Source organism: Eptesicus fuscus, chromosome 3, assembly GCF_027574615.1.
Source record: "Eptesicus fuscus isolate TK198812 chromosome 3, DD_ASM_mEF_20220401, whole genome shotgun sequence".
Taxonomy (NCBI): Eukaryota; Metazoa; Chordata; class Mammalia; order Chiroptera; family Vespertilionidae; genus Eptesicus; species Eptesicus fuscus.
Window position 1 is genome coordinate 33,455,216 of NC_072475.1, and position 9,260 is coordinate 33,464,475.

Below are 9,260 nucleotides of genomic sequence, written 5' to 3' on the forward strand. Positions count from 1 at the left end.
CTATGAACAACTCTATTCCAACAAACTGGACAACCTGGAGGAAATGGAAATATTCCTAGAAAAATATAACCTTTCAAAACTCAATCAGGAAGAATCTAAGTATCTCAATAGGCCAGTAACTATGGAAGAAATTAAAGCAGTCATCAAAAAGCTTCCTGCAAACAAAAGCCCGGGGCCAGATGGCTTCACAGGAGAGTTTTACCAAACATTCAAGGAAGAACTAAAACCTATCCTCCTCAGACTATTCCAAAAAATTCAAGAGGAAGGAACACTTCCAAGCTCCTTCTATGAAGCCAGCATCACCCTAATACCAAAACCAGATAAAGACAGCACAGTGAAAGAGAATTACAGGTCAATATCCCTCATGAACATAGATGCCAAAATCCTCAACAAAATTTTAGCAAATCGGCTCCAGCAGTACATCAGAAAGATCATATACCATGACCAAGTAGGATTTATCCCAGGAATGCAAGGATGGTACAATATCCGCAAAACAATAAATGTGATACATCACATAAACAAATTGAGAGATAAAAATCACATAGTCATATCAATTGATGCATAAAAAGCATTTGACTAAATCCAACACCCTTTCTTGATAAAAACTCTCAACAAGGTGGAAATAGAAGGATCATACCTCAACATAATAAAAGCTATATATGATAAACCCAAAGCAAACATCATACTCAATGGGCAAAAACTAAAACCATTTTCCCTAAACAGGTACAAGACAGGGATGCCCATTGTCACCACTCCTGTTTGACATAGTACTGGAAGTATTAGCAATTGCAATTAGACAAGAAGAAATAAAAGGCATCCAAATTGGAAAAGAAGAAGTAAAGCTGTCTTTATTTGCAGATGCCATGATATTGTACATAAAAAACCCAAAAGACTCCATCAAAAAACTAATAGACTTAATAAATGAATTCAGCAATGTAGCAGGATACAAAATTAATGCCAAGAAATCTATGGTCTTTCTATACACCAATAGTGAACTTACAGAAAGAGGGACTAAAAAAGCTATCCCATTTACCATCACACCAAAAAAATTAAGATACCTAGGAATAAACTTAACTAAGGAGGTAAAAGACCTATACACGGAAAACTACAGGACACTGAAAAAAGAGATAGAGGAAGACATAAACAGATGGAAGAACATACCATGTTCATGGATTGGTAGAATCAACATCATTAAAATGTCCATACTACCCAAAGCAACCTATAGATTCAATGCACTCCCCATTAAAATACCAACGGCATATTTCACAGACCTAGAAAAAACTCCCAAAAATTCATCTGGAATAAAAAAAGACCCCGGGTAGCCACAGCAATCCTGAGAAATAAGAATAAAGTAGAAGGGATCTCAATAAAAGATTTCAAGCTGTATTACAAAGCCACTGTTCTCAAACAGCATGGTACTGGCATAAGAACAGACATATAGATCAATGGAATAGAATAGAGAATCCAGATATCAACCCAAACCACTGTGCTCAATTAATATTTGACAAAGGAGGCATGAACATACAATGGAGTCAAGACAGTCTCTTCAATAAATGGTGTTGGGAAAATTGGACAGATACATGCAAAAAAATGAAACTAGATCACCAACTTACACCATACACAAAAATAAACTCAAAATGGATACAGGACTTAAACATAAGACGGGAAACCATAAAAATACTAGAGGAATTCACAGGCAGCAAAATCTCAGACATATGCGAAAGAACTTCTTCACTGATACTGCCCCAAGGACAATGGAATCTAAAGAGAAAATAAACAAATGGGACTACATCAAAATAAAAAGCTTTTTTACAACAAAAGAAACTATCAACAAAACAACAAGAAATCCCACTGTATGGGAGAGCATATTTGCAAATGTTATCACTGATAAAGGTTTAATCTCCAACATCTACAGGCAGCTTATACAATTTAATAAAAGGAAGATAAATGATCCAATAAAAAATGGGCAACGGACCTAAATAAAACCTTTTCAAAAGAAGACAGAAGGAAGGCCAAGAGACACATGAAAACATGCTCAAAGTCACTAATTATCCAAGAGATGCAAATCAAAACGACAATGTGGTACCATCTCACACCTGTTAGAATGGCTATCATCAACAAATCAACAAACGACAAGTGTTGGCGAGGATGCAGAGAAAAAGGAACCCTCGTGCACTGCTGGTGGGAATGTAGACTGGTGCAGCCACTTTGGAGAATAGTATGGAGTTTCCTCAAAAAACTGAAAATGGAACTCCCATTTGACCCAGTAATCCCACTCCTAGGAATATATCCTAAGAAACTGGAAACACCAATAAGAAAGGATATATGCACCACTATGTTTATAGCAGCACAATTTACAATAGCTAAGATTTGGAAACAGCCTAGGTGCCCATCAGCAGATGACTGGATCAGAAAACTGTGGTACATCTACACAATGGAATACTATGCTTCCATAAAAAAGAAGGGCTTCTTACCATTTGCAGCAACCTGGATGGAATTGGAGAACATTATGCTAAGTGAAATAAGCCAGTCAGTGAAAGAAAAATACCACATGATCTCACTCATTTATGGATAATAAAGAAAATTATGAACTGTTGAACAAAAAGGTAGATACAGAGACAGTAAAACATCAAACAGAATGTCAAATTACAGCGGGAAGGTTAGGGAAAGGTGGGGGAGATAAGAGATCAACTGTAGGACTTGTATGCATGCATATAAGCATAGCCAATGGATGCAAAACTCTGGGAGGTGAAGGCATGTATGGGAGATGGGTGGGGGGGGGGCAATGGTAAGATATGTACACATATAATACCTTAATTTAAAAAAAATGAAAAAATATATACCTCCAAGGTAGGTGAATAAAGTTATCCATGGCACATTGGAGAGACTCTTTCAACTGTAGCTGGTACCACCCTTGATCAGGAATGCTATGGAAGTGACTCTTATCTTGGATCCCAGATTATACATAATGAGGTCTTCAGTCTCAGAAGGATATGATTCAATGTTTCAGAGCCACTTCTAAACATTATGAAATGTTAATTACTTAAGCTCCACATAAGGATAGCTTAATAATATGCTGATTTCTATGCACACATGTTGATCCAACAAAACATAAATTGAGTCTATTACTAGAACCAGTAGCATATTTGAGCACTTCAGTGAAATTGTGTTTTGATGATTGGCAAATGTGAAAAAGAATGAATTCTTAGAATGAGAAACTTCATGTTCAATAAATATTCTAAGGCATGTCTTGTTCTCTTATCCAAGGAAATGGGATTTTTGTATGCATCTTACAAACCATCTGAGGTTGACCCTTAGGGTTGAGTAAATTCAAACCATCTTTGGACAATTTCTAAGGTGGATTCACAAAGCGACGAAAATTATTCAAAATTGATTTTCTGCACTGTTACATGGACATTTATGAAGAGTGAGGCTGGGAATAAATTTTTATTGAATTATATCCCTCTTGAATATTTTTTGAATTGCATGCAGCAACTGTATCCTCCTTCTGGAATATATAGATAAGAAGCGTCGCCATTCTCATCTCTTTGGAATCTAAAATGTGTTTCCATAAAGGAATATTGAGTGAAAGTTAGAGACTTTCATGTACCTTGAGAGGCTGCAGGTGAGAGATTAAATCCACCTTTAGTTCAGGAGACCAGGGCAAACAATGGTCAGATACTGGAGGTGCTGCATGTGAAAACACACTGAGGCAAGACCTTTTGAGTTGAGGACCCATGAGAACGGAAGCAGTTTAAGAGTTTGTAGCCACATACAGGTATCAGTATTTTTTGTTTGTTTGTTTTTAAATATATCTTTATTGTTGAAAGTAATACAGATGTACCTTTTGTTCCCCATTGACCCCTTCTAGAAGTTCCCCTCCTCCTGTCCCAGGCTTTACCACACTATTGTCTGTGTCCATGGTTTATGCATATATGCATACAAGTTCTTTGGTTAATTTCTTTCCACTCAACCATCCACTCCCACCTTCCCTTTGAGATTCATCAGTCTGTTTCATGTTTCTATGTCTCTGGATCTGTTTTGTTCATCAGTTTGTTTTATTCTTTAGATTCTGCATATGTGTGAGATCATGTGATACTTGTCTTTCATTGGCTTATTTCGCTTAGCACAATTATCTCCAGGTTCCTACATGCTATCTCAAAGGGTAAGAGATCCTTCTTTTTTACAACAACCATGATGTGAATGTATCACAGATTTTTTTATCTACTCATCTACTGATGAGCACTTGGGCTGTTTCCAGATCTTAGCTATTGTAAATTGTGCTGCTATGAACATAGGAGTGCATACATTCTTTCTGATTAGTGTTTTGGGTTTCTTAGGATATATTCCTAGAAGTGGGATCACTGGGTCAAATGGCAGTTCCATTTTTAATTTTTTGAGGAAACTCCATACTGTTTTCCATAGTGGCTGCACCAGTCTGCATTCCCACCAGCAGTGTACTAGAGTCCCCTTACCTCCACATCCTCGTCAGCATTGGTCATTTGTTGATTTTTTTATGACAGCCATTCTTACAGGTGTGAGGCGATACCTCATTGAAGTTTTCATTTGAACCTCTCTGATGATTATTGACTTTGAACATTTTTTTCATATGTCTTTTGGACATCTGTATGTCTACTTTGGAGAAGTGTCTATTTAGGTCTTTTGCCCATTTTTTAATTGGATTGCTTATCTTCCTTAAAGGCCCCAAAATAGCCTCAGCAACCTTGGTAAAGAAGAACAAACTAGGAGGGATCACAATACCAGATACCAAGTTATATTACAAAGCCACTGTAATCAAAACAGCTGCTACTCACACAAGAACAGAAATATCGATCAATGGAACAGAACAGAGAAATTGAACCACACTATTATGCTCTACTAATATTTGACACAGGAGGCAAGAGCATACAATGGAGTCAAGAAAGTCTCTTTAATAAATGGTGTTGGGAAAATTGGACAGGTACATGCAAAAAAAAAATGAAACTAGACCACCAACTTACACCGTACACAAGAATAGACTCAAAATGGATAAAAGACTTAAATTGTAAGTTATGAAACCATAAAAATTCTAGAAGAAAACAAACGCAGCAAAATCTCAGATATCTTTCATAGCAATATGTTTGCTGATATTTCCCCTAGGGCAAGGGAAAAAAAGGAGTAAATAAACAAGTGTGACTACATAAAAATTAAAAGCTTATGTACAGCAAAAGAAACCACCAACAAAATGAAAAGGGAGCCCACTGAATAGATGAACATATTTACCAATGATACACCTGATAAGGGGTTAATATCCAAAATATATAAGGTATCAGTGTTTTGAAAGACTGAGAGCAGAGTATTTTTCTATGGGCATTCTGCTTTCCCTTACAAAACAACCATATATTTCTTTTTTCTCCAATATGAGTTGCTCATTAAAAATATTTTTTTATATTTCTCGTAAATACCATCTCATGTCCACTTTAAATTTTGTTTGCTATTATTTTTTCTTACTTCAAATTAAAAACTTTGAGTTTCGTTGTAAATAAATTTCAGAAAAGAAAACAATGACATTTTTGTCAGATAAATTTATACCTTCCTTCAGATCTCTTTCACTTTGGAAAAATATTGTCTATAAAATTTATGATATAGAAATATTTGAAGTTATGTGTTGAATAGATTCTTTTTCATGTGTTGTCACACTCGTTATAAAAATAAATAGTTTTTACTTTTTCTTAGCTAATTATATATTCCAGCATCCTAGAATCAAGGGCCCTTAGGCTTGGAAGGAACATTAAACATTATATAGCTCATTTACTCTTATATTACTGAATCTACAGTATTTCTGCCAACTATCAGTGTGGTCTGAATCAATACTTTAGTGAGTGGGAATATAAAACTTTTTGACGTGGTCTATCTTTCTTTGGAGAGCCTGATCTATTAGAAAATTTTTGTTATTAAACAAAATCTCTCTCTGACAAAATTGGGGGCTTATTATAAGACAAGTGTAGTCTCTTCTTTTCTCTTCATGTGTTTACATGTTGCCAACATGATCTCTACCTCTGACCTGTTGAGTCTTTTCTTCTTCATGTCTTTCTGGCATCTATAGATTTTTTAACTGAATATTATTTTGAATTCTTTCACTATTTTCATTACTCTCCTCTGGTCACTCTTTTTTTAAAATTTATTTTGTTTTATTGATTTTTTACAAAGAGAAAAGGAGAGGGAGGGATAGAGAGTTAGAAACATCAATGATAGAGAAACATCAATCAGCTACCTCCTGTACACCCCCTACTGGGGATGTGCCCGCAACCAAGGTACATGCCCTTGACCAGAATCGAACCTGGGACGCTTCAGTCTGCAGGCCTATCCACTGAGCCAAACCGGTTAGGACTCCTCTGGTCACTCTTGTTGATGTATATTATGTTTTTTAAATGTGGCAGCTATACCTGATTACGATTGTCCAAAATAAAATAGAAAGGAAATGCCAATTCATTGATTCTATTAGAATAGCCTAAAATACTATTAGACTCTTTAGTGGCCATATTTACTACTCCCTTTAATTGTGTTGTTTACTAAAATCCCTCCATTTTTATATGACTTCCAGTTCCTAAGGCACAGCTCTTATCCTCTACTTTGGTGCTCAAGCAAAAATCTGCCACAAATTGCTATTCAGCAGGCAATTTGTGACTATTAAATAATCTTTCCTCCTTTCATACAGTTACTCTTACAAGTTATTATGTCCATATTGAAGGTTGGAGGCACAGAAAAAATAATTCACTTCATTTGTTATTTTTTGAAATTTTATCTCTTAGATTTTGATTCTCTGTGATGAGTTAGAAAATTTTAAACAAAAGCTAAAATGAGGTCACTGAAATATAAATAAAATGTGCTATGCATTTGCAAAAGTACCTTTAGGTAGATACATATGCCTAATTTGAACTAAAATTATAGCTTTTTTGGCATTTCTATGAAGTGCAAATTCTGAGGAACCTTCATATCTTTTACTTTTTGAGCTTTCCTTTACGACTCATAAAGACAGGCCTAAAAATAGTGACTATTATAGGATAAATGTAACTTGAAAGTTTGAGTACTAGCTCTCTCTCATCCTGGCTCCTAACTGGATAAAAATATGTGATATATTTTATTTGGTTTTGCTCTTTTCATAATTATAGAGCTCTTATTTGAATCCTATATGCTTTCTCTTTTATTTGGGGTATTAATTTTGTAAGCCCCAGCCCAAGTATAATTCTACCATATTCATGTATGCTAATTCAGTCTATACATACAATCAAAATAAAATTAATAGTTTTAAAGCCAATGGAATAATCAAGTGAAAGGAATCACTCTTGGTGATTGTGATCTTTCCAAGATTTGTCAGGTAGTTTAACAACTTAAATTATCTAAAAAATTTCCCATTTTGGCTCAGAAATATAAGAACTATTAAACATGAAACTCAATTCATATCATGTTCTTGCTCTGGCCCACTGGAATCAATAGCAGCTGGCAAAAATATAGTACATATCAGTCATCAGTGTGAAAGCCAGATATGAGGAAAAACTTGGTGTTAAGAATATGTATTCATGAAGAAAATATTAAGCATCTATATATATAAAAGCCTAAGCGTCCAACCATTTAACCATCTGACCTGTAGCCATGATGCGCAATGACCACCAGGGGGCAGATGCTCTGACCGGTAGCTGTGACATGCACTGACCACCAAGGGGCAGATGCTCAGTGCAAGGAGCTGCTGAGCTGTAGTGACTTGGCAGCTGCGGTTCTTGTGTGACGCACCTGGAACCAGACAGGAGGAAGCCCAATTCTGGGGTGTATCACCCAAGAACCGCCATCTTGCAATCCAGGACCCCTCAGGGGATGTTGGAGAGCCTATTTCAGCCTGATCCCTGCAGGCCAAGCTGAGGGACCCCACTGGTGCACGAATCCATGCACCGGGCTTCTAGTTACAAATGATAGCCAAATGCAAGAGGTGTTTTCTATTATATGTAACATATACATATCATTCCTCAAAGCCACACATAAGTAATAATATTATTCTAGTAAACTAGTAGCAACTAATAGCAGCATTTATCATTTGACTCAACAAAATATTGCTTTGTTTTGACAACACAGGTAAAAATATTACATCAATATGTATTAAATTTAGACAAAATCAACTATAGTAACTTAAAAGAAGGACTTTTTAAAAATTGGGTGACATTGTTTAATAAGGTTATATAGGTTTCAAGTGCATATTTCTATGATACATAATCTGTATATGCATTGTATGCATACCAACTAAAGTCAAATCATCTTCTATTGCCATGTATTTGGCCCCCTTTACCATTCACTACCCCCTATCCTTATCCTGGGAGAATGAGAAGGTCCCAGGCCTGTGTAGAAGAAGTTGTCAGGGGTACACAGAGGTATGGTGAGGGAGAGGTAGTCCCCAAAGATGCTCCAATGGGACTGGTAGATCTGGAAGATGGTGATACAGGTGTAGAGTACAGTCACCCAGAAGAGGAAGTCCACAGCTAAGTGTCAGACATAGCGTTTGGTTTGGCTCTGCTCTGTGTATGCTGGGACAAGGAAGGCTTCTTGCAAAACCCAGAAGATGTTGACCAGCCAGGGAAAAGGCAGGAAAGCAAACCCATCCAGGCAGTACTTTTGGCATAGGTTCAACTTCTATTGTTGGACACCCACTCCAAGTTCATAGCTGCTCTGGAGCTGGATAGTCCAGAAGGTCTCTGTGCTTTCTCTTCTTATAAGAATACTAATCCAATTATGAAGGCCCCACCCTTATGACCTTATATAAATGTAATTATTTCCCAAAGAGGCTTCAGCACAGGAACTTTGATGGAACACACTTTCAACCATAGCAATGGTAGATTACAAACTTTGAGGTCATGGACCATGTTTTTGACCTTTGTATCTTCAAAACTTCTATAATAGGGCTTTGCATATTTTGTACTCAAGTTTAGACTGCATGTATAAAACTAATCATAATAGCCAACATTAATCATATTCATTTTATTGCTTTCTTGACCATATTGTAAAATTCTATTAGTTTGTTAGGGTTGCCATAACAAAATACCACAGATTTGGTGGCTTTGACATCAGAAGTTAGTTTTCCCACAATCCAGGAAGCTAGATGTCCAAGATTAAGGTGGGCATTGGCAGGTTTGCTTTCTCTGGAGATCTCTGTCCTTGGACTTCTTCTCTCTCCCACTTCTGACTGTGTTCTTAACATGGCCTTCCCTCTGTGCACACACACTCTGTGTTTCTTC

At 36.4% G+C, this 9,260-nt stretch overlaps 1 pseudogene; it reads right to left on the reverse strand.

Moving 5' to 3' along the window:
- Nucleotides 1–8,313: 8,313 nt before the first annotated feature.
- LOC103286813 (gamma-secretase subunit PEN-2-like) lies at nt 8,314–8,687 on the reverse strand (annotated as a pseudogene).
- Between the last annotated feature and the right edge of the window lie 573 nt (nt 8,688–9,260).